Consider the following 26,484-nt stretch of genomic DNA (forward strand, 5'->3'; position numbering starts at 1 on the left):
AATGAAGCCCTAAGGCATATTTCCATTGTGGTTTCTGATAGAGAGGGTGAAGAGGCAAGTCACAGTGGCTGTGCTTAATCGTGGCATTATCTCAAAATTAAGGCAGCAAGCCAATGGCAGTCCACGCGGTCAAAGGAAAACTGGCTAATTTAGAAAACACTGGGGAAGTTTTAAGATGGAAGAGAAAGTCAATTGGGTCAGTATGCTAGTGCTCCTGGCTCCAGAGCACCCAGTTCCACTGCCACAGGGCTGTTGAGGCAGTTGCTTAAGAAAGGTGGTGCATACCTACCTTTCTCAATATGACACTCCGGCAGCGTGGATGAAGTATAATTGTCTGAGGTCACCACTGTCTGTCACATTAATTCAGCATTACATGATTTCAGTTTGTGTATCAGGGCACTGATCACCTATGAATCCTTCTGTAGTGTAACTTAGAAGAACAAGTCCGAGCTTACTGAATAAAAATAATGTGTAGACTGGTTTTCCTGGATGCACTGCAGGGAAAGTCTGCAGCTGGTGTAGGCTACAGAAACACAATGCACAATCCTATCACCACACAAATCTAATTAAGCTTTAATTAGCATTTTAACAACCTCTTATTGATGTGTTTTCGAGATGAACTGGTTCGATGCATTCATTGAATTATTGAAGATAATAGCAATATGTATTCACTAAAAGCTAGTTAAATCTGTTGAGATGCAATTGCATGGACTTCTAGAAGAATTTGGTCTGTTTGATAGGCACAGTCGTAGGCTATACTTGATAGATGCATTGTACAGATTGCTTATTACCTGGATGCACCATGTGAGAGTGTGGATCCAGAATGAAACTTTTATGTGAGAGAGTGAAGGTCTTTGTGGAAAAAACATCTCTCATCGAATTCAAGGCTTTCCCTGGTTCCTGCGCTGGCTCCAGACCTGTTACCATGCCAGATGATAGCCTATCGCAGGCTGTGGCTCTATTGGGAAATTAGTTTGACAGCATGTCGAAGGCTTTGATACCCAGGAGAATTCTGTCTTTTATCCAGCAGAAAGTGTGTATGCAGCAGATGCCTGGGGAATGAGAGTGAAACAGACACTGAGCAGCACACACAGCCTCCACTTGCCTATATTTAGTATTTACTGTAGCACTCCATGTAATATTTATAATATTAATGGCTGCTGTGCTGCCCACTCACTCAGTGTTTAGGTGGACTTGAAGTGTGTTGAAATTTGCCTTGAACAAATTGCAAGCCTTGGTGAAGCTTATGTTGACAACCTTTTTTTAGGATTCATCCCGACTTCGCTCCAATCTGCTCTTTGCTTAAACGGATAATTTACGTTCAGTTTGTTGTTACCTAAATCCTGTGAAATAGCCCTACAAATAGAGTTCAATAGCAGAGTGTCTCTTAAGTGAGTGGTAGTAGGCTACATTCTTTGTAGTTCTTGACTGTTCATTTTGTGATAGACCAGTCAAGCATTCCCATGAGCAAACTGTTGAGAAGAGATAGTTAACCTAAAAAACATTTTGATGCCATTACTCCATTTTACTCCGGAACGGAATGATGCTTTATCTCTGCCTCCTGCATGGGAAAAAGCTACAACATGTCACAAGGGACACTACAAATGTGTACCTTTTGTCCAGATGTTTAAATTAACAAAATTCATTTCTGAAATCCTGTTTGTGCAGGGGCTTCAGAATCATCTGGTACCCCAATGGCTTCTCCTAAAGGGCCCATGAGACTTGTGGTCCCTCTGTATGGCCTTATGCTTTTCCTTTTCTAAGTCTTAACCATCATTTAAGGAAGGAGGTAGATATTTCTGTTTATTACACGGCTCTTCAAAGTGCTGCAGAATGCTCCATTCACTTGAATGGCCGTTCCCAACGTTCGGTGGTATGCTAATTCTCAATAACAGACCGCTGTCAAGGAAAATGGGCTTTGTGCTTATAATTTACGTCTTTCATATTACTGCGCAAGGACTGGAACTTCTTTCAAAAGTGAAAGCAGACGGTTGATCTGGGCCCACTTCCCCGAAAGCATCTTAAGCCTAAGAGCGTCGTAAAGTCCCTCTTACGAACGTCTTAAGATTTGCCGACTGTTTCCCGAAACCATCGTAGCTTAAGAGCATCGTGAAAACACTCGTAGATCTACGAGTGCTCCAGAGTACTCGTTACCGGCTAAGAGCGTCTTAACAGTACTTCTCACTGAGGTCACCAACAGGACATACAGAGGAATTACAACTTAGAATACATAATCCAATTTACGTTCCCATTCTTTATTGTGTTTACCTGTGATGAATCAGATTTTAGCGTGCAAAATAGCCTACATTTAATGGTCATAATAATGTGATGAAAAGCGGACAAAAATGCAATCAAGTTATGAAACGAGACGTTGCCAGAATAGTTTGACATTATCTTTGCTAAGTGAATATTTTATTAGGCCTATGAGGTAAAAAGCAGAGAAAGCAACATGTGGTTTAGTCTGTAGCCTACTGCATCAAAATCTAAGCCTACACATTTCCTCTCTTTACTCGACTTCTTTCTTATCTTCAAACGTGTTCATAAGTGGCACCGCGAAAAAGTATTACATGGTGCAACAATCTAATCTTAAAATAATTACAATTATTTATGTCTCTGTGTGGTATATAACCTACTTGGGATGCTTACATGCAGATTTCAAAGTGTTTCTATTTTCGTATTGATGTGAATTAATGTGTAGATCCGAAGTTTAAATAGGCCTATAGCTGTGACGTGCAGTCACCTGACATCACCGTCAAATCAGAGGATGTTTCAGAACTATTAACGTGGACAGCTCCCCTTAAGAGCATCTTAAGAGCAGTGCACGCGCGTTCACGCTACGAGCATGTTCGGGAAACAGTCGGAAAAATCAAACGAACGATCGTAAGATGAATCGTAGAAAACCCTCTTAAGAGCGTGTCTCCGTCGTTATCGGGGAAGTGGGCCCTGCATCACTGTATGAAACATTACAAAAACATGAAACATGACACATTACATATAACTGTAAATCATCTGATCATCTAATATTTACAGATATCTAGGCTATATTTAACATTTATTTGATATTTGGCCTGTTATGAAATCATGTATTGAACAATTTAAGCACACCTCAGCTTTAAGAAAGTCAAATAGCCTAGATGCATGCTTAGCATTTTGTGATCATTAAGGCTACTTTCACAAACTCTTAGTCAGCTGTCCTCTGATTTACCGATATCTAGGCGACATTTGTAATATTTATTTTGTATTTGGCACGTTATGAAATAATGTGGAACAATTTAAACACAGTGTACAACTAAAAGCCCAAATTTGGAGACATCCATGTATGTTGAAATTTACTGCAAATTCAAAACGGGATTACTCTGGAACGGCTAACTGTACAGGGGACTGCTTTACACCTTTGTGTTCGGTAAGGTCTGCTGTTTATTCTGATATATGGTTTGTCATGTGTTAAACGAGGGGTTCGTGAAGTATTCCGCCGAGATGAATGGGTAGGGAGATGGACGCAAAACCTTCAGTAGAATTTATGATTAAATTGAATGATATTATTTACTTTTCTCGCGAACCGTTCATCACAGCAATTAGCGGCCGACATCGTTTAAAAGCTGAGAAAAAGCTCTTTCGTGTGATACTTGTGATGTCTGTGTGATGAGTAGGCTACTTCGCAAGTAGTTCAACTGAGAAGAATGGGTGAATTTGGACGCACTTTCTTTCTTGCGCTAACTTTCTCCACTGCGTAATTTGCGCTGTGAATGCTAAGATTGTTTTGACAGGCCATAGGCTAAATATATATCGCTATTAGTAGGACGCAAAGCAGAATATTGAAACAAGGGGGCACCAAGGCCACCATGGCCTGTAAACCTCTGATTTTCAAAGGGGCGTCACGGCCAATGCAAGGGGCTACGACGGCCATGGCCGTCGTGGCCCCCGTGAAATTCCTACCCTGCTTAAGAGCGTCGTGAAAACACTCGTAGATCTACGAGTGCTCCAGAGTACTCGTTACCGGCTAAGAGCGTCTTAACAGTATTTCTCACTGAGGTCACCAACAGGACATACAGAGGAATTACAACTTAGAATACATAATCCAATTTACGTTCCCATTCTTCATTGTGTTTACCTGTGATGAATCAGATTTTAGAGTGCAAAATAGCCTACATTTAATGGTCATAATAATGTGATGAAAAGCGGACAAAAATGCAATCAAGTTATGAAACGAGACGTTGCCAGAATAGTTTGACATTATCTTTGCTAAGTGAATATTTTATTAGGCCTATGAGGTAAAAGCAACATGTGGTTTAGTCTGTAGCCTACTGCATCAAAATCTAAGCCTACACATTTCCTCTCTTTCTTACTCGACTTCTTTCTTATCTTCAAACGTGTTCTTAAGTGACACCGCGAAAAATTATTGCATGGTGCAACAATCTAATCTTAAAATAATTACAGTTATTTATGTCTCTGTGTGGTATATAACCTACTTGGGATGCTTACATGCAGATGTCAAAGTGTTTCTATTTTCGTATTGATGTGAATGAATGTGTAGATCCGAAGTTTAAATGGTAGGCCTATAGCTGTGACGTGCAGCCACCTGACATCACCGTCAAATCAGAGGATATTTCAGAACTATTAACGTGGACAGCTCCCCTTAAGAGCATCTTAAGAGCAGTGCACGCGTGTTCACGCTACGAGCATGTTCGGGAAACAGTCGGAAAAACCAAACGAACGATCGTAAGATGAATCGTAGAAAACCCTCTTAAGAGCGTGTCTCCGTCGTTATCGGAAGTGGGCCCAGCTGTGTTCTATAGAATGTTTGATTCAAGTTCAGTGTGTGCTGTTGCAAACTATTTGTTTCTCACCAAAAGCCATGATGAAACGGTAACAGTAACGGCTATAGCCTAGGCCAGCGGTTCCCAAACTTTTCCCCCCGCGTACCACCGGCTACATTCCGACTCGGCTCGCGTACCCCCACCATCCGACACATAAACACATAAAAACGTAACGCATTCTATAACCCCCCCCCCCCCCCCCCCTTGACGATATTTGATCCGTTTCCCGGTTTTAGGTGCGTGCATTTGGTCAGTTAAAAAGTTATGATTATGAAAAGTAGCCTGCATAGTAGCCTAAATACATCCACATACAATATCTTTATAATAGGCCTACAACAACGCCTGACAAGGATGTATTCGTTTGGACAACATTAGGCTATACAGCCTAGAAAGGCTAAACTTAGGCTACCTTTAGTTTGTTAAATGTAAAGCCTAGCTTAATGTTACCTTTCTTGCCCATCTGAAATAACTCTTAGCTTTGCTCCTTCCCTCCTTTCTGTTTTTGTTGTTTTCAAAAACCTGTTATATCCGCAAAACTTTCCCCCCACGGACCACGGACCATCCAACGCATTCAAAAGTAACACATTCTATTAGCTATTCCAGGCGTCATGTTTAATAAGCTGCACTTTTTTTTGATGAACACATACATAGTTTATAAATGATATCCTTTAATTTCACGTTTCCATATCATTATGACCTGATTCGAAATTATGTATTTATTCATGAATTAATTACAAAAGATTAAAATTTTTCATTTTACACCTGTCCGCCATAGCCCTTTTCATCTCGCGTACCCCCTCGAAGCAGCTCGCGTACCACCGGGGGTACGCGTACCACAGTTTGGGAATCCCTGGCCTAGGCTATGTAGGCTAAAGAGTCACATCGTGGGGAGTTTATTGTTTTGATTTGGCAAGTAGCCGTGTAATAAGTGGGATAATGTAGAATGCTGGTCATTATCGGGAAAATAAGTCCCTTCAGGGCGGAACAAGACCCCTCCGCTGCGCATCAGGGCCTGGTTCACCCTGTCGGGACTTATTTTCCCAATAATGACTGGCGTTCTATACATTATCCCTTACGTGTATTTGTCAGGGCACTAACATTGAGTCAGTATTTGATAACAATTGACCCAATTCCCCATATTGCAGCATCAGGCCCTGAGGAGAAGGGGGGAAAGAACACTCTAGTCAACTGAAGAGCTGCTGCTCTTCTGCCTGTGGAGAAATGGTTCACAAAAACTGTGTAGCAAAGACACAGCATTCTAGAATTGGATGAGATACTACTATAGCCTGGCTAACGCCAAACCTCATCTTATTGAGATGGGGTCTGGGAACTACATGTACCTTTTCTCGTATTTGAAACGTGGTTTACGAATGCACAGAGCCGTTTATTGGCCGCTACGAATGTCTATCAAATGCGTCTGTACGTAGCTCATAACCGCTTCGGTGTGTCGTCATTGTCAAGTCAAGTCAAGTCAGTTTTATTTGTATAGCGCATTTAAAGGAACCGTATGTAAGAAATGCAATTCAATTAATCATAAAATGGCCCTGATTTGTCACTAGACATTAGGAAATCATGCTAATTTCAAATACTTATATCACTGACAACAGTAGTCCGGCCAGGATATCGTCATTTAAAAAAGTGAAGTTGCAGCCCTCAACTGATGTTGATGTTTACATATTTTCTGTTTTAGCCTGATCCACCACCTTCCACCTATCTAGTAATCACAAAGTCAGTAATGTTTCGGCATCTGGGTTGCCAGCTCTGCTCTAGTTACCACATCTGCGGTGTACACCGCTCTACAGTATTTTGAAAGTGATTGTAGTACCAGTTTTGGCCAAAATCCTACATACGGTTCCTTTAACATGCACAGAGTGCAACCCAAAGCGCTCCACATATAAGACATTGTCATTGACACATAGACTAACAAAGACAATAGATGCCGGACGGAGCGGCGTAGTCGCCAGCGTACCCGTGACACCAAGACATACATTTAAGAAATAACAAACACAAAAGATGCCGGACGGAGCGGCGTAGTCGCCAGTGTACCCGTGACACCAAGACATACAAGACAGACAACAAACAAATTAATACATAAAATAAATAAAAATTAAAAATAAAATAAAATAAAAAATAAAATAAAATAAAATAAAAAATGTAATTGTCTTGCTGTCCCCCCTCCGTTCTGTGATTGGTTCCTTCGTTGAGATGAAAACGAAGTCCATGGAATCCAGGCTGCCTAGCAGTGTGAATAAAATCGTGCGCGTAAGGCAGCATGGGAAAACCCAGGCTAATACTATATGTTGTCCCTGGGGAATTCAGGGTCCACTCTGTATTTGATCCGGCCCTGTGAAAATGGAAAGTGTAAGTCATCACTGTGTGGGCCTTAAGTAACAGGGTTTTTGCTATGTAGTGTAATCTACCTTCACCAACATGGCAATCAGGAATGGAATTGTCTATTGTTAAAGTGATGCCACAGACCCAGACTGAGAGTTAAGTCATTGGGTCTTTGGGGGAAGGTCAATTCGGTGTAATAATGGCTAGTGGGTTTGGGTCGGTTGCACCACAGTGACAGGTCCACATCCACCCTCTTTATGACCTCTTCTGCCATCCATCCATGGAGGTGAGGTGCTGTTATTTACTGCAGGTGTGACGGGGGGGTAGGCTTACTTTTTGGCCAACATAATCTGCAGAGCCGACCAATGGGAAGTGACCGAAAGTCAGTAGAAGTATGGAAATCTGTCTGTCACATATGTTGATAGTAGCCCAGGTCCACACCTTGCAATGCCCAATTGGAGGCCCATGAACAGCACAAACAGCTGCTGTATCCTCCACAGTCCCAAGAGTGGACTTTTCTCCAACAGTGTATGTTCACCAGCCACAGACAGGGATGCAAGAAGTGAGGGTGCTGCAGCATCCCCTGCTTTTCCTGCATTATTAAACTGTAATAGCAAATATAATATAGCCTATGTATATAGCCTGTAGAAACCTATTTCTATAGGTTTGATTTACTTATTTTGTTTTTGTTTTTAGCCAACCAGATTTGTCTTTGCAGATTACGATTGACACACCCACTGAGGGACCTCCGTGAAGCTGGCCCCCCATGTCATCCAAAAATTATTAAAAACACTGCTATTCGTTTTTCTGCCAGAAAAAAATATCGTTTGTGTTGTTAAGGGTTTCAAGTAATTAAACTCTACATTTTCTGGCCAGTGACGTCACTCGCCCCCCATCAATGTCCAAATCTCCCCAAAATGGTCTTAATTGTTTGAGCTATGTTTGTGCTGATTTGTGCTGTTAAAAGAAACATTTGAGGTTTTACAGTATACTTGACTACACATGCTAACAGTGGCAAAACTGTCAAAACAAAAATTAGGAATTTATTTTCTCAGTATTTGCCAACTGTTGTTGACTTATCAAACCTTACCAGGTTTACAAGTTTAGACAAGAGTTTTTCCTACTTGGCACCTTCATAGACATTCCTGTGAGGCAGTTACATTAAAATGTTGACCACAAACAGATATAGTCATGAGAGACTAAGGGTCCGTCCCAATTCTCCCCCCTTAAAACTTCCACTTGGTTTTGATTGCCCTCAACATTAAAGCCCCCTCGACAAGGGAAGTGGAGGTGAAGATCTTTCCCTATGAATTGGGACACCACTATATGCAAATTAGCGTAGCGAACGTGCTCACCTACGTCACGCGCAGCGCCGACGTGTCTACCGGTAGTAGCCTGCTACTATTTTCATTCAGGAACATGCCCGTTCCAGCGGTCATCGTTGTGTGGGCTGTGCCGGTTTATCTACGTCTGGTTAATCAACAAAGATATACGTGTTCATGTGAATGCCAGAACACACACCTTAAATATTGACGAAACTACCCAGATCAGATATATAACGTTATTTGATGGGCAGACTCTCTCAAAGCACTCAGCAGATATCATGAACATCGTCAGATAGCTTCGTGAGATATTTTAACATTAGTCCATCAGATGTGCATCAAACTAACATATTCCAACAAAGTTAGAAATTTTAATATGCTTATTTGCGAAAATATATGAAAAATGTGGCCGGCTCAGTGAGCTTGCACGGTATCCTGGGTAATTTCATCTCCCACTTCGTTTTAAGCCTGCATCGGTCCTGGCTTTTTGAGGGTTGATTTTAAGGGGAAAATTACACTTCCCCTTGCTCCCTAAAGTAATGGGACACCCTAGCCCTACACGTGCACGCGCAAAAACGAGGGTTAGGGCAAAAATCTAGGGGTAGGGGAGGTATTGGGACGGGCCCTAAGTAAGGGAGATGACACTGTGCGGACTCGTTCCAAAACAGACACAGATTGACTTCGTTTTGTTGTCCAAACTCCAGATAAAAACATCCAAGCAGCCATGCAGGCAAGGCGAGACATAAAGTGCTATGTGCAAAGATGCAATAAAGTGTGTTGTTTCTATACATAAGGATGCGATACGGTCAACAAAAAATGTCCTCTCCCAACTCACCCCCTCTACATACAGCCATACCTATGCCCAGGTGCATATATTCATTCATTTACTACTACACCCATGCCCACGTGACTTTGATGCCAATTAAATGTCAAAATAAAAGTACAAATACAACACACGCACATACAGGAAGTGGCATATGGCCCCTATAATGCTCATACTGTAGCAACTGATTCTTGCCAGAAGCAGCTAGTTTTTTAATTAATATGAAATAAAGCTTACCTTGTGCAACTACAAACATTTGTCCTGGAAACCTCTTAGTAGTTTCCTTATCAAGTATTTTCATCTATGGGATGCAGTAGGCTATTTGAAAACAATATTACAAGGATTTATGAACTGCCATTACAGATGAGTTCATTTCCTCATTAGAAATCCCATAAATTTGTGAGTTGCCGTAAAGTCCCATGTGATTCATGAGGGTGACTTGGGGCCTGTACTACGAAGCGGGGTTACTGGCTTATCTGGGTAACTTCGAGAGTAACTTGATCACGTGTGGCGTAACTTCCCGATTAACCCGTACTACGAAAGGTGGATAGGTTTTAACCGAGGTATGCTGCCATGGCCATTTACGCTGCATCTCAAACCTGCTCCGACCAGGTTATGTTCTTGGTTAACGCGAGGTTTCCGTTAACCACACCCTTTATAATATACCACCCCTCCACTAACAATTTCTCCCGAGACATGTCGGCGTACCTGGATGATCCATACGACATTGGAGCGCAAATCGTGAGGCACTCTTTTCGCATGCGAGGGGTTTGAGAGACCACCAGAAAATATATATAGCCGGACGATATTCTCTATGAAGATATAGATTGTCAGCCGAGGGAATTCGTTATCTTTGTCAGATGATCTAGGAAGACGTCTCATAACAATGCCCGTACGTGGACATTAATGTATTCCATCGGTGATGAAAGAATACTGTATGTCCGAAAATAAATCGGACATAGGCCTACAGTATGCTGAACATCTGAGCAAGAATAGCCTAAAATAAATCGGACATAGCCTACAGTAGGCCTAATAAATTAAAATCACAATTTTAACAAACTTGTTGAATTGAATGTCATATTACTGTACCCTGCACATAAAGGCTACACATTACCACAGCACCAGAATCCGACCGAATGCCTCCCTCAACCCCCTCCATAATCGGCCTTCCAATATTATTTGCGATGGCCAACTCTTCTGCTACTGTAAGGTGCCTTTCCTCCTGCAGTAGTGTTCAAAGGCCAAGTGAAGGCTATAAGCTAGGCCTACATGTTTTCATAATTAAGAAATATTAATGAAAGCTATAACTATATAAACCTACTATTCTGAATAATGTTTTTGTGTTTCATTTTCACCTGCTGCCATGTGCGTTTGGCAATGGTGTTGCATCTGAAATGTTCACAGGATTAGGCATACACTAAATCAGTCAATGGGGGCTACTTAAACATTAAATTATCCTTATTACTGTAATCTATATGCCCACTTCTGAATTGGGTTGCATCTGTAGGCCTTTCTATGAACTCAAAATAGGCTATTTATTTCAACTCATTCCAGACATTCCGAAAGCTACTAATCCTCCGTAACACATATTTGAAGAACATGTGGGAATAAAACTTTACTTTTAGGCATTTAGGCTACCCGATCTGCAATACGTTGCCAACAGGCTTGCCTTGCTTTGTTCACTGCCGACGTATTTGATTTTTGTCGTAGAGTGGGTTTTAATTCCTCATAACTTGTCATAATAATTGTGCATTTTTCATCCGTAAAATAAGGTGAACGCGTCATCACTGAAAGTGGTGATTTGCGCTGCAACCCGCCCTTTTTATGTGAACGCGCACAAACTCCAATGAGGTTAACCCCGGCTCAACAAATCAACTTCATAATCAGCGTCGTAGTACCGATTAACACCACTAAAGATAACCAGGTTTTGTCAACCCCGGTTTAACAAAGTAACCCTGTGTTACATCTGTGTAGGTTAAGCTCCCTTTGTAGTACAGGCCCCTGGTTAGCCTGTCATTGTTTACGGCTATATCACACTGCGCATGTCCAAGAGCATCAGATCTCAGAAAGCAACACAGTCTCACTCCCTACTCGTCAAAGGTCTGACGCATGGTCAAGGTTCCTTGGCGTCAAATTCCAACGAGAAAGGTGTACCCTTTGCGTCGTTTTTCGACGTGGGGGTCCGTCAGATAGACATTCATGTTAATCCCTCACCGTCAGATATAGACGAAAGGAAATCAAATGTCCATCAAAGGTGATGCCGTCACGCAACCCAGTCTGAAAATCTAACAGACTTACAAAATAGCATGGCGAAAAAATGGCTGTGACATTCTTTTGAAGCTGCATCAACGTGATATCTCATAGCTCGCTACACCCTCATTCTGCCTGAGAAGGACCAAACCAGCAAGGTAACTACCATTTTATTCATTTCTGAGCTAGGGGAACTTATTTTGTAAACAACTTGTTTTACATATTTATGTTTGTTTATACAGAATGTAATCGATATGTGCTTTCACAACTGATCAACAAATGGACCATTTTCTTGTGTTTGCACTAGCTTGACAGCAGTAGTGAGATATGTAAACATCCGGTAACGGCGAAGCTGGTTACGGTCATGTGACACACGCAACCACAAGAAAGCGGAAACGCGGCATAGAGCGAGCCATGTGGAGAAAGTTAAGCGACGTAAATTTTGTAAACAATAATGCTAATTTGTAAACAATAATAAACAAAAAAATATAGGTCTAGTTATTCTGAACAACACTCCTTCATGGTGTACAAAGCCTACTACAATCGTGCGATTTTAGTGCAATTTTTCAGTGCAGTTCAAAGTCTTGTAAGTGTAAAAGACTTGGTCAAATTATAGGCCTACATGAATTAGCTAAATAAATCGTTATGCTTAAATTTTCGAAATGAGTGCAATGATTTAATTTGACATTAAATTGCCTAGTTTTAAGCAGGTCAGTCTCACAATAAGCTATTTATCCTTGGGTCTGGGTAACTCATGGGACAAAACATATTACCGTTTTTTCCTGAAAAAAAGCCAACATTTCTGTGTCCAGGTATTGCATTTCTGCAGTGTAGGCTACTATGTAGTGCAGCTTTTAATGTACAAAGTACTGTATTTTCCTGCATATGAACTACAAATATTCCTCCAAAACCAGTGTTGACATTTGAAGTAGGCCTATTGGAGTTATTTTTTTGGTATTGTAGTATTTGAATATTTACCCACAACAGTTTTATGTAGGCCTAATGTATTCTCAAGGCCATTTTTGCATAGGCTCTTCCTTTTTCATGCTAGAGATAATGTAATTATAACCATTGGCCATTTCATGTTTCAAACCTTTGAAATAATTTTACTGATGTTTACTGTTACACCTTAATTGTGCTTCAGCAATGCCAAGACACAATCTGTGAAGCCTGGCCCCGAAGAAGAGGAGGCATGGCCTGTCCCAATGCATGCAGGGCAAAACAAACATACATTTTGTGAGTATTGCTAATATTAAATGACATCCAGGTATACAATACACAACTATGTATAGGCTTTTTGCACGAGTGGTTTTTGGTGGGCTCGTTTGTTTCCGATGGAGCCAGGTGTGTTTGAACCTGTCGCTATTGTTAATGTAATTAGTGTCTACACGGACTAGGTTGGTTGTTGCACATAGTGAATCAGCACTTTACAATAAAGAAGGATTTATGCATGTGTTAAATTTGTTATTATTGGCCAAACAAGTAATTCAGTGTCGGAGTAAACATATAAGGAGCAGAATATAACAGAAGATGTCGTTACAACACAGCTAACACTCGACCGGAGATAGACGAGCCCACCGAGGAGCCTTTTGTGCGACTAGTCAATTAGTCTATGTAAATAAAATGATGGGGCAAATAAAGCAGAATAGTGGTTGCTAGGTTGGCATTTAGGTAGTGGTTGCAAGGTTGTTGCTAGGGCAATTGAGATGGTTCCTAGGTTGTTGCTATGGTAGAAATGGTGGTTGCTATGCTAAACATAGTGGTTGCTATGTTGGTTGCTAGGGTATTACCCTGTTGGTTTCTGTGGTGGTTCCTAGGTTGACATTATGGTGGTGGTTGTTAGGTCAGTGGTAGGGTAATTGAGATGGTTCCTAGGTTGTTGCTATGGTAGATATGTTGGTTGCTATATTAAATAAAGTGGTTGCTATGCTGGTTGCTAGGGTGATCATGTTGGTGGCTACGGTGGTTGCTAGGTTGACATTATGGTGGTGGTTGTTAGGTCAGTGGTAGGGTAATTGGGATGGTTCCTAGGTTGTTGCTATGGTAGATATGTTGGTTGCTATAATAAACAAAGTGGTTGCTATGCTGGTTGCTAGTGTAATCTTGTTGGTTGCTATGCTAGTTGCTAGGGTAATCTTGTTGGTTGCTATGGTGGTTGCTAGGTTGAAATTGTAGTGGTGGTTGCTAGGTTATTGATGGGGTAATTGAGATGGTTGCTAGGGTGCTGCTAGGGTAGATATGGTGGTTGCAATGTGGTAGGGTAATAGAGATGGTTCCTAGGTTTTTGCCATGGTAGAAATGGTGGTTGCTATATTAAACAAAGTGGTTGCTATGCTGGTTGCTAGGGTAATCTTGTTGGTTGCTATGCTGGTTGCTAGGGTAATCTTGTTTGTTGCTATGGTGGTTCATAGGGTAATTGAGATGGTTGCTAGGGTGCTGCTAGGGTAGATATGGTGGTTGCAATGTGGTAGGGTAATAGAGATTGTTCCTAGGTTGTTGCCATGGTAGAAATGGTGGTTGCTTTATTAAACAAAGCAGTTGTTATGCTGGTTGCTAGGGTAATCATGCATAAATCCTTCTTTATTGTAAAGTGCTGATTCACTAGGTGCCACAACCAACCTAGTCGGTGTAGACACTAATTACATTAACAATAGTGGCAGGTTCAAACACACCTGGCTCCATCGGAAACAAATGAGCCCACCAAGAGCCACTCGTGCAACAAGCCTATACATAGTTGTGTATTGTATACCTGGATGTCATTTAATATTAGCAATACTCACAAAATGTATGTTCGTTTTGCCCTGCATGCATTGGGACAGGGCATGCCTCCTCTTCTTCAGGGCCAGGCTTCACAGATTGTGTCTTGGCATTGCTGAAGCACTGAAGCAACATTAAGGTGTAACAGTAAACATCAGTAAAATTATTTCAAAGGTTTGAAACATGAAATGGCCAATGGTTACAATAACATTATCTTTAGCATGAAAAAGGAAGAGCCTATGCAAAAATGGCCTTAAGAATACATTAGGCCTACATAAACTGTTGTGGGTAAATATTCAAATACTACAATACTAAAAAATAACTCCTATAGGCCTACTTCAAATGTCAACACTGGTTTTGGAGGAATATTTGTAGTTCATATGCAGGAAAATACAAGCACATTAAAAGCTGCACTACATAGTAGCCTACACTGCAGAAATGCAATACTTTGGACACAGAAATGTTGGCTTTTTTTCAGGATAAAACGGTAATAACCTATAATAACAACATGTTTTGTCCCATGAGTTACCCAGACCCAAGGATAAATAACTTATTGTGAGATTGACCTGCTTAAAACAAGGCAATTTAAGCATAACGTGTCGAATAATGATTTATTTAGCTAATTCATGTAGGCCTATAATTTGACCATATCTTTTACACTTACAAGACTTTGAACTGCACTGAAAAATTGCACTAAAATCGCACGATTGTAGGCTTTGTACACCATGAAGGAGTGTTGTTCAGGATAACTAGGCTTATATTTTGTTCGAAAACAACAACAAAAAACAGCATTATTGTTTACAAAATGTACGTCGCTTAACTTTCTCCACATGGCTCGCTCTATGCCGCGTTTCCGCTTTCTTGTGGTTGCGTGTGTCACATGACCGTAACCAGCTTCGCCGTTACCGGATGTTTACATATCTAGTTACTGCTGTCTAGTATCGAAGCTAGTGCAAACACAAGAAAATGGTCCATTTGTTGATCAGTTGTGAAAGCACATATCGATTACATTCTGTATAAACAAACATAAATATGTAAAACAAGTTGTTTACAAAAGAAGTAGGCCTACCCCTAGCTCAGAAACGAATAAAATGGTAGTTACCTTGCTGGTTTGGTCCTTCTCAGGCAGAATGAGGGTCTGGCGAGCTACGAGATATCACGTTGCTGCAGCTTCAAAAGAATGTAACAGACATTTTTTCGCCATGCTATTTTGTAAGCCTGTTAGATTTTCAGACTGGGTTGCGTGACGGCATCACCTTTGATGGACATTTGATTTCCTTTCGTCTATATCTGACGGTGAGGGATTAACATGAATGTCTATCTGACGGACCCCCACGTCGAAAAACGACGCAAAGGGTACACCTTTCTCGTTGGAATTTGACGCCAAGGAACCTTGACCATGCGTCAGACCTTTGACGAGTAGGGAGTGAGACTGTGTTCCGAAAGCACTGGCTGGCTAAGATAGATAGATCCCGAGGGAAATTTTGTCCCGAGGCATCCAGTAGCTCACAACACTATAATGATGAAAATACCATTGTGAGATGATGGTCTTAGATTTCATATTTTAGGCAGAAAACTCACACTGTGATATGTAGTCTGAGTAAATTACGGTTAAAGGTGGAAGTAAATATAGAGAAGGCTTTTTTGGTATCATTAAAACCCTCTTATTATGTAGATCAGGGATGTCAAACTCAGGTCCGCGGGCCATTTTGGTCTTATTTGTGGCCCGCGAGGTCATTATTCAATCTGTATTAGAAGTGGCGTATACAGCGCATCCATATCTGAGCTGGCCCGACAGAATTCTCTTCAGCGCATCCGCGTTAGAGCTGGCCCAGCACGCTATTCTATTCAGCGCATGAGCGCAGCCCAGGGCAACGCAGCCCATCAAGTTGCTACATACTGTGTACAGTGTATCATACACCGATAACACTTCAAATCCCAAAATGCGTTGCATCGTTAATGCCGCCTTTTCTGTTCATAAACAAAACACGTATCCATGCAACCAGACAAACTATCAACGAAAAAACAACTTAACATTGTGCATATTATTGTTAATATTGTGCTATCAATGTAACTCAAACAAATAAGGCTTGTAAACAAGAGCTGGCAAAAGGGCATTATGACAACGTAAAGATCAATGCTCTTAAAGTGACAGTTCACCATTTATAAGTAAAACAGCATTTCTTCAGAAATTAATGTTTAAAAACACACAGTAGCCTAATTTTTTCTTGTGTGTATACAGTTTTAATTCAATAAAAACATTGGTTATTCAATAAATGTTGAGCTTGGCCCGCAACATACTCCCAGTTCTTAATTTTGGCCCCCTGTGAATTTGAGTTTGACACCCCTGATGTAGATTAAGAGTGCTAGGTGCCTACAACTCCAATCTTTCATAGAAAGAAATTACAGAGCTTTCAATGAACCCCATTAAAACCAATAGGTAAGAAACACGTTTCAACACAGTATGATATTTTCCAAAGCTGGTTTAAAGGAGAATTCCGGTGTGATATTGACCTAAAGTGTGTGAAACATGATACCGAGTGTAAACATATGTCTCATAGCTCACCTTGGCTTGTCCAAAAATAATTCAGTGGAAATGCATGGATTCAGTTGCTTCCAGTAGCAGCAACTGGAATCCATGCATTTCCACGGAATTATTTTTGGAATCTGATCCCTTATCATACCTGTTCGTTCGTACTCGTCGCTCGACTTATCGTGACTTAATTAAAGATGGCGTTGAACGGTAAAATTCCTTAAGGTACTGTCTGTATAAATCGTCTTGTAAATAAACAGTGCTTTTTCAAAGTTCTCCATGTCTTGTTTTAAATGTCAAGGCCCTCGGAAGTCTACCAATGAAGTATGGTAGCATTGGCTAACTAGCGCCAGATTTCTGAGTGCAGGGGACAAGCCGAGGTGAGCTATGAGACATACGTTCACACTCGGTATCATGTTTCAACACACCGGAATTATCCTTTAAGGATCTGCATTAAACTTGCCATACTTATTCCCTAGGCCTGAAAAGGTACTTAATGTATGTGGGGTCAAGTTTACATGTGGTCACACTTAAAACACAGTATTTAGACAATATTATGACTCTCAAAGAGGTTTAGGGATATTCATCAAACTAGAACCGTTCATCACTTTAAAGATTACATGCTAATTAGATGACATATAACATGAATTGAGGCATGTGCCACCTTCCATATTTTGTCGCACCATAAGCTGTTCTTAATCCTGTATTATGAACTAAATGTACAGCAATACATTGTGTCCTCTAGCACTAAAGGAAAGGTAATTCGACCACCTAAATGACATTTCTTTGAAGCCTACACCCTCTAGATATCACAGTATTGCAAGGATTCATTAAACTGTCACGTTTGCTATTATTCACGCTGGGGTTGGAGGAGCTGGTAGGCGATTGTTGTTGCGATTTTGGGCTATAGCGTACCGGGGCAAGCTCTGTAGTGGTAACCTGACTCTCGCCAGATGAATTTCGTTCTGCCTAGCTCCACTCACATCCATCTGGGATCGCTTCCGTTGAGAGTGATTTCGGCACCAGATTTTATGGTAGAGCCAATAAGGACGCAGAGTTTCATAGATGTGACGTAGCGTAGAAGCGACTGTGAGACTGTTCTCAGCGTCACAGGTTGGCTTCGATGTGAGTGGTTGAAGTAGCACGTCAATAGATGACGGACAAGTGGCTTATCTAATCATATGCAAGGATTTTTGATTAGGCCCAGCCTTCTGAAACACCACTCCAATGGATCGATCCCAGATGGATGAGTGGAGCTAGGCGGAACGAAATTCATCTGGCAAGAGTCAGATTACTGTAGTGTTTGATCAATGAAAAAATCTCCACAATTTATTTGGTGTGTTTTCATGCAGAAAAAGACCCCGGGGTCAATTTTCGTCAGAGTTACACTTTAATATGAGTTCAAATTTCTGATATCATCATGATTTGCTAACACATGATTTGGATGTCATTGTGGTTCATTGAGAGTCTTTACATTGTATTTGATTTTCATTGTCCTCTTAGACTGGTTATCTTATGTTTGTCTGCTTACTGTATTTCAATGGATAAGATAATGCGATCAGTTAACTGTTATGAACTCTCCAAAGTTATTTATTTAATTGCCTCTTCAAATTGAACACGTTAATAGAAAAGCCGATATGCATGCCACATGTACAACAACAACTTGTCTTGATAACAGCTTTTCTAATTACTGACCATTATTTGTAGTAGTGCAGGGAGTAAAAAAAGCAACAACACGTTGGCGTTGATGATCCTTAACAGTCTGCTTCAAACAAATAGCTTACTCAGACTAACACTGAGTCACGTAGTATAGTGAGTCACATTCCACTCTACAACTGAGGGGATATAACTGCTGGCCAGAAAAAAAATTTGCAAAAGCAAGCTCTACCACCCCCACAAACCACTGGGTATATCGAAAACCTCAAAAAGCATCCGCGGCATTTTATTTGGTAGGCTACCTGTTACACCAAGAATGAATTTTAGGCTAAACTCTATTATGTCATCGGATTGAATTTAAACACGCAAGTACCGCTTTAGTAGGCTATTGTGACACATGCAATATTAGAAGTACTGCGTTGACATAAGCTTACGCATTGAGGTTATGGCTAGGGAACCTGCTGAGCATCGTGTGCTTCAATATCAGCAAACTTTGGTGAGTGTTCCGAACCGATGCGAGTAGAGTACGTGACTAACGAATTTATAAACTGATCTGAACAGTTTGTTGGCAGGTTTTTCATAAACATTGGCTCTGGACAACGGCAAGCTTCGCCAATACGTCGTTATTACGTAGACTGCGTTGCCCACTCTTTCACGAGGCGCTGGTCAATCTCATTGATAGCGGGATAAAGCTCAAGGTTGTTAGTGTCACAAATATCTGTAGCTTTGTGTGTATGTGGGTATATGCTGTGTGCTATTGTGCCAATACCGCACTCAATCGTGACTATTAAGTGTATTCAGTGAGAAAGCAAAGGCACACAGCAAAAGCGATTTCTAATAGAATGGAAAGCCTTTACGATTTCTAATCGAATGGAAAGCCTGGCAACGTTAAAGTGTGAGAGGCGTTTGTGGCTGCCCAGCATGAATGCTGTGGAGAAGGATGTTGAAATGAGAGCTGCATAAATGGTTACTTTCATGAGCAAGTGATAAGAGACACACACTCTTGCACTACCAGCCCTCCCCTTTTCCTTTGGTTTTCTACAGATGGACTAAATGTGGATCCTTTCTGAATATTAATGGACTCATGCACCAGTTTTCCACAATTCTGTCTATGGGATTGACAGCTGTACCCTGGAGCACTTCCCAGCAATATCTTTATAGACAGACGGTGAGATGGAGACAGACAGAGGTCTGGGGTGTAAATCTGAGGGGTTTTGACAATGCAGTTCAATTAGGCTACAATTCCCAATTCAATATTCAGCAGTAACACAAAATCTGATAGGATTTAAAGTATTACATTTCAAAAAGAATAATAATAACGGATGTTTCTCATTGATGATATACTGATATTCTGTGGCTGACAGTGCAAAACTTTTCGGACATTGGAGACCAATATGCTTGACATTGTTGGAATGCTATCTTTAGACTGAACATGCCAGCAGGACAGAAGTACTTTTTACACTTTCTCAGTGCAGTGAAGCATTCACATAGTTTCATTAGAAAGCCTTGTCTTTGTGTTTTATGTGGATTTGTCTTTTGTTATCCTACCAATCATTAAACTGGTCTCCCATGACCTTTCATGTGATTGGTTCTAGTGTGTGAGGCAGATGTGTAAGGCCACTGTGTGTTGCATGTGCTGCAGTTCATATGAGCATTCTAACTGTGTCGAGGAGTGTCCAGCAATGGGCAAGAATCAGGTAGCACCTGCAAAGAACAGCACAACTGTTCACAATGCAATGTGGATTTTAGTATGGACACGAATGTGTGACATTTTCTGGTGCCTGGTTTTCCTTATCGGTGCGAAGATCAATAGATGTTATATATAAAATGGTGGCTGGTGGTGTGTCTCCAGGCGTGCTGTCTCCCTGAATCCTTCACTCTGGCAGGGATTGAGCAGCTTGCAGATCGATTGCCTATCATTCACTCTGTTTGCTTCTACTTCATTACAGGGTGCCACTGAAAATCCTCTCTGTCATTTGTATGGAAGTCTGCCCATTTGGCTGAACTGCTGTGTGTTTTTTTAAAATATATTTTTGCACCTTGTTTTTTGCCATGGTTTGTGTACTGTATTTAAATATTGTAACACTGTCTAGTCCAACGCTAGTGTTTGGGCCTATGTCTCTTGAATGCGCTACCAACAGTAGTAAAGCTGGTCATTTTGTGACCAGCACACCCACACACACATACACACAAGTGACATTTTTACCTTGTTGAAGAATGCACGGCTTTAGCCCAACAGACACACTTTCTTAGATTTACCACCCAACACACAAACGTGTGACCATGCATGCAGTGTGCTATAGATGAAGGCTATATGTGCTATTGCTTCAGGTTGGTGTACAGTATATAGGAAATCCTTTGAGGTCCGTCATAGATCAGAGTAATTGAACTCAAAGTCAAAGTCTGCTTTATTGTCAATTTCTTCACATGCCAAGACATACAAAGAGATCGAAATTACGTTTCTCACTATCCCACGGTGGAGACAAGACATATTTTACCAATTAAGTCCACAGACAAACATAACATTCAAGTAAACAATAAAAAGTAAATAAGAAGGCACATACAATGAAGAAATAAGAGCAGCAAAATTGGGTTGAAATTGTGCAATTGTGCATAGACAGTCAATATAATAGTGCAAAGAACTGTGATTGGTTTTCAGCGCATGGAACCAGTGGGAGGCTTTCGCCTTATACAGTCTACCCATGTCATTGACATTAGCAAATGCAGTGTGGAGTTGTCCGTGGTACTGAAATGCATCTGTGAAAATGCAGTGTCCTCCTCATTCAGAGGTAGTATGCATTTGTATTCTGTTTCTGGTGTGTTCTGACAATATGGTGAAAAAAGGTAAATTGTTATCAGTTGTATTTTTAGCTTTACAATAGATATGTTTGGTGATGAGAGTGGATGGAGACCTTGGAAAGCAACTGCAGAGACAATGAAAACAGGTCCCTGATAAAATTCAATAATCACAATAGAGGCACCCTTAACAGTTTTTCGACCTTAAAGTGTAATTCTGGAGTAAAACCAACCTAGGGTCTATTTATGGTAGGCTAGTTAACAACTACAAATTACGCTGTAGAAGCCAAGACCCTTTATAATTGAGAGAACAGTACTGTTTTTGGAATTTGACATATATTTGAGGTTCTGGGGTCAATTTTCAGCAGCTGATTTCTTTATTTCCGAATTGTTGCTCCTGAGCAACAATGGCTGTTCGGGGAACATAATAGAAAAGAACATCTACTCAAATGATAACAGACAATATGTCAGATTTTAATGGTTTATTGCATTACATGTAAATGCAATAGGCTGAATGATCACTGTTCTTCTTGTTGCATTGTGTTAGGATAGGTTAGGGTCACCTGGTAGGGCAAGCACTGACTTACAGGCGGGGCTTCAGTGATGTCATTACCTGTGGCTTATTATGACCGCCGCGCAGCGAAGCGGCGGTCATATAGGTTTAGTCATTTTTTTCTTTTTTTTTCTTTTTTTTTTTCTTTTTCGCATGCCCAAATTTCCGTCAATGAGTCCCGGGACACTGAAAGACCGGGGTACACGAAACTTGGTGGGCATGTAACCCCACATGGATAGCATGGAACCATCGTTTTTCGTTTTGATCTGTAGCCCCCCCGCTGGACTGGACCCCCCGAAAGGAGGGTAGGGCAGACACAGTTTTCTGTGAATATCTCGAAAACCGTAGGGTTTAGGAGGACCTTTTTTTTTTTGGTATGTTGATCTCAAGAGGCCATGTCAACCCATTCAATAACCACTCATTTCATGTATAGCGCCACCTAGTTAAACACAAAAAAGTAAAAATGAGGTGTTGTAATCACAGGTATCTGTGACCTAACATAGTCAAAACTGCACGAAATTGGAAGTGTAGGATCATTATGACACCCTCTGAATGCACGCCAAGTTTCGTGGAATTCCGTTCATGGGGGGCCACACAATAAATTAATTTATGTTACTATACACCAACTGGCCTGTAGGTGGCCGGAGACAGTTTTCTGTTAATATCTCGAGAACCGTAGGGCCTAGGAGGTCCACCTTTTTTATGTATGTTGGTCTTAAGGGGGCATGTTAACCCATCCCATTACCACTTATTTCATGTATAGCGCCACCTAGTTAAAAATTAAAAAGCAAAAAAGTAGGTGTTTTCATCACAATATCTCTGGCTGACAAGGTCAAAACTGCACGAAATTAAAAGTGTAGGATCATTATGACACCCTCCGAATGCATGCCAAGTTTTGTGTACTTTCGTTCATGGGGGGCCTTACAATAAAATAATTTATGTGTACATTTAGTGACGTACACCAACAAGGATTCCCGGGACACTGAAAGACCGGGGTACACAAAACTTGGTGGGCATGTACCCCCACATGGATAACATGGAACCGTCATTTTTCGCTTTGATCTGTAGCCCCCCCGCTGGACTGGACCCCCCAAAAGGAGGGTAGGGCAGACACAGTTCTCTGTGAATATCTTGAGAACTATAGGGGCTAGGATGACCATTTTTTCCCGTATGTTTGCCTCCAGGGGTCATGTTAACCCATTTCATGTGCACACATGTGCACAAACAGATACACACACACACACACATACATTCACAGTAATCATATGTATGACACATACTCACACAGTAGACATATGTACGCTTGCATGCACAGGCACATACGCAGGCACACACACAAGCACGCACACACACACACACACATAACATAAACATAACACAAACAATCAAGAATTTCTCAGAATTATGAACAGGCAAGATGGAGGTGGGGTTGTATAAAATTAATTTTACATGTGAAGTCTATGAACTAATAATGTTTTGGTACTTGTTGTCTAGAAGATACCAGTGAGAATTGAGTGTGGATAATGCAATTTAGTGAGACAGTTAGAATCATATAGGCCTTTCAGCGTGATTTCTTTTTGTGGAAAAAATGTGCTGGACTGAGCGGCGGTCATATTTTGTACCGCTCTGCGGTACATCTAGTTGGTAAATTACACCTGTCCTCTCAATCAGGGGACACAGACACAATTGGGTTTTGAGGCCTGCTGGAGGAGCATGGCCAAAGTTCTCCCCTTCCGTTTGTAGCCACATGAACTGTGGCATTAGGACAACCTTTTACGTTGGATTACTTTTAGTAAGTTCAAAAAAACTTGAACTTAAAAGCCAAAACAGCTTGGGCTGGTCCAGCTACACAGAGGAATACCGGGCAGGGAGTGCCAGCACGCCACAGGTATGTTGACCGCTCTCTGAGGCTCCTGCCAAGCTGACACACACACACACATGCACACATGGATAGGACCTACTACCAAGCTCTGCACACCACACGTAGGGTTAGTGTGTAGGGAGCAGTTGGGTCTTTTTGTGTTTGTTTTGCTTAGTTTGGGTTGCGATTGCGGAAGGCTTTAGTCAGAGTTAACATACCCTAGACAATGAAGAGCTTGGGCCAAGACCGCCTCGTAAAGTCAAAGTCTGCTTTATTGTCAATTTCTTCACATGTCAAGACATACAAAGAGATCGAAATTACATTTCCTAGTATCCCACGGTGGAGACAAGACATATTTTACCAATTAGGTCCACAGACAAACATAACATTCAAGTAAACAATATAAAAAGTAAAAATAAGAAGGCACATACAATGAAGAAAATAAGAGCAGCAAAATTTGAGTTGAAATTGTGCAATTGTGCATACAGTAGACAGTCAATATAATAGTGCAAAAGTCAGGCCAATAAATGGCTGAGGTAGTTCTGTTTGACCTAAGTATGCAAGTGGCATAGTGGTGCAAGTTATGTAAGAGCAGCAGAAGTGTTTTCAGGACAACAGGACAACAACAACAAGTTGCAAAGTGTGCAAGTGTACAAGTGGAGTAGTGCAAGTGGAGTAGTGCAAGGCAGCCATTGTGGGTCCAAAGTCCAGGATGTTATTTAGCTGAGGGTGGAGGGGGGAGAGAGTTCAGCATCCTAACAGCCTGGTGTATGAAGCTGTTGGTGAGTCTGGTGGTGCGGGAGCGCAGGCTTCTGTACCTCTTCCCAGAGGGCAGTTGATCAAACAAATTGTGAGCGGGGTGACTTGCATCACTCACAATTGTGGTCGCCTTGCGGGTGAGGTGGGAGGTGTAAATGTCCTTCAGGGAGGGGAGTGAAGCACCAATAATCCTTCCAGCTGTGTTCACTATGCGCTGCAGGGCTTTCCTGTTGTATTCAGTGCAGCTTCCGCCCCACACAGCGATAAAGCTGGAGAGGATGCTCTCAGTGGTGCCTCGGTAGAATGTGGTGATGATGGCTGGTGGAGCACTTGCTCGCCTGAGTTTCCGCAGGAAGTACAGGCGGCGCTGAGCTTTCTTCGCCAGTGATGCAGTGTTGGTGGTCCAGGAGAGGTCTTCACTGATGTGCACCCCCAGGAATTTGGTGCTGCTCACTCTCTCCACCACAGCACCGTTGATGGTCAGTGGCAGGTGTTGGGTGTGACCTCTCCGTGGTCTTGCTAACAATTGTAACAATTGCATGTCAGTGTTTCCCACAGAATTTAATTCTATTTGTGGTGGTAGATTTGCAGAATTAACTTGAATGCAAAAGTTTTTAACAAATTAGCGCAGAGGGGTTATGAAGCTAACCAGATTTAAGCACAATGTAGCCTTCTAGTAGTCTTCTATGCCTTGCAGGATTGTTAATGTTGTAGTACAACATGGAAAATCATTGTGTGGTGGTTAATGTTGATATTGTGGTGGGCCGCCACAAATTCAATGTATGGGAAACACTGCATGTTATCCTTGTGCTTCTTCTTATTCTTCTTCTGACCAAAATCGAAATGTAATACAACTGAAACTGCTGAACTGTTTGACCCCTACAGAGGTCTTGTTATGGATAGGTGTTCTATGTATTTTTCATATTTGTGAACTTCACTCGTCGCAGGAAGTGCATCATAACAAAGGGACACCAAGACCCTCTTCTAACAGCTGTACTCAGCGACACTGCAGGCTTGTAAAACTAGTTAGAAAATAAGGCAGAAAAATGACAAGTATCTTGATATATCTTATTAACCCATTTAAATGTTTAGCCTATCTTTGAAAAACTGAATTAAAAAAGTCCAACAGGGTAAAGTTTGGGTTGGATATGTATTTATATTTCCATAAGCCTGCAATGATAATGAGTAGGAATGAGGCATATCCCTGCAATAACCAATGTGAAACTATCTTGATCAGTGAGAAGACGCGTCATCTTGGCTGTTTCAAACACGAAACTACGGGATTTCCCAACATGTTAATCAAGGCAAAAAAAGAAATATTATAAATAATTGTCCCTAACAGTAAAAATTATCAGCCCAAGAGTCAAAGGAATTAATCTTGCCGCTCAAATGCCAATTAAAAAGAAGATCTCTCCATTTTGGAGGTGAGTGTCCTTAAAGCTGCAGTTGGCAAGATTTGTTTGATCATATTCACTGAAACCGACACTATGCTCTGACAGAACAACATAAATCAGCCAGAAAAAAACCCGCACTTCTACCTTCACCTAGAGCCTGTTATTTGTTTTGCAAAAATCCACAGCTCCAGGTTCTTCTGGTCCAATCAGAGCAGGGCTGTGTGAGGTCTGACTGTCAATCACAGTCTGGTGCCTGGTATGCACTGACGAGCACAAACTCGATTAGAGGGTGCTCGGTGGTAGCGGAAGGGGATGGGCATGAGAGTTGTAAACATTCAAAATTTTGTCCCCTCAATCTGTCAGACTTGCCAACTGCAGCTTTAAATAAGGTAAAGTCCGGAAAAGCAAAGTGCTTAGAACGAACAAAAAAAATTAGAAAGCAAACAAATCTTTAGGCCCTTTGAAGCCAACATTAGGAGACTTTTAATGTTAACCAAACGACAGATGTAGTTTAAACATGGAGTAGCCTACTTTTCTAATAATTCTGTGGAGCTTATGCTAGTTTAGGCTACCTCCCATGAACAGAAGAAGACGAAAATAATCCAATCCATATCCTGTTATATCCAAAT

The 26,484-nt window shown here is 41.3% G+C and overlaps 1 protein-coding gene and 1 long non-coding RNA gene across 2 annotated transcripts in view; both read left to right on the forward strand.

Moving 5' to 3' along the window:
* The window catches only part of clcn2a (chloride channel, voltage-sensitive 2a), a 159,553-nt gene that overhangs the window by 1,551 nt on the left and 131,518 nt on the right, over positions 1 to 26,484 (forward strand). The window lies entirely within an intron of this gene.
* On the forward strand, positions 11,374 to 14,063 carry LOC143135187 (uncharacterized). The gene is made up of 3 exons (XR_012988842.1): positions 11,374 to 11,704; positions 11,854 to 11,981; positions 12,691 to 14,063. It is a non-coding gene; the product is annotated as an uncharacterized LOC143135187 (long non-coding RNA).

The sequence above is a fragment of the Alosa pseudoharengus genome, unplaced genomic scaffold, assembly GCF_046254945.1.
Source record: "Alosa pseudoharengus isolate Yale_2024_CS ecotype anadromous, Long Island Sound unplaced genomic scaffold, YU_APseudo_1.1 YU_APseudo_1.1_scf_2, whole genome shotgun sequence".
NCBI classification, from domain to species: Eukaryota; Metazoa; Chordata; class Actinopteri; order Clupeiformes; family Clupeidae; genus Alosa; species Alosa pseudoharengus.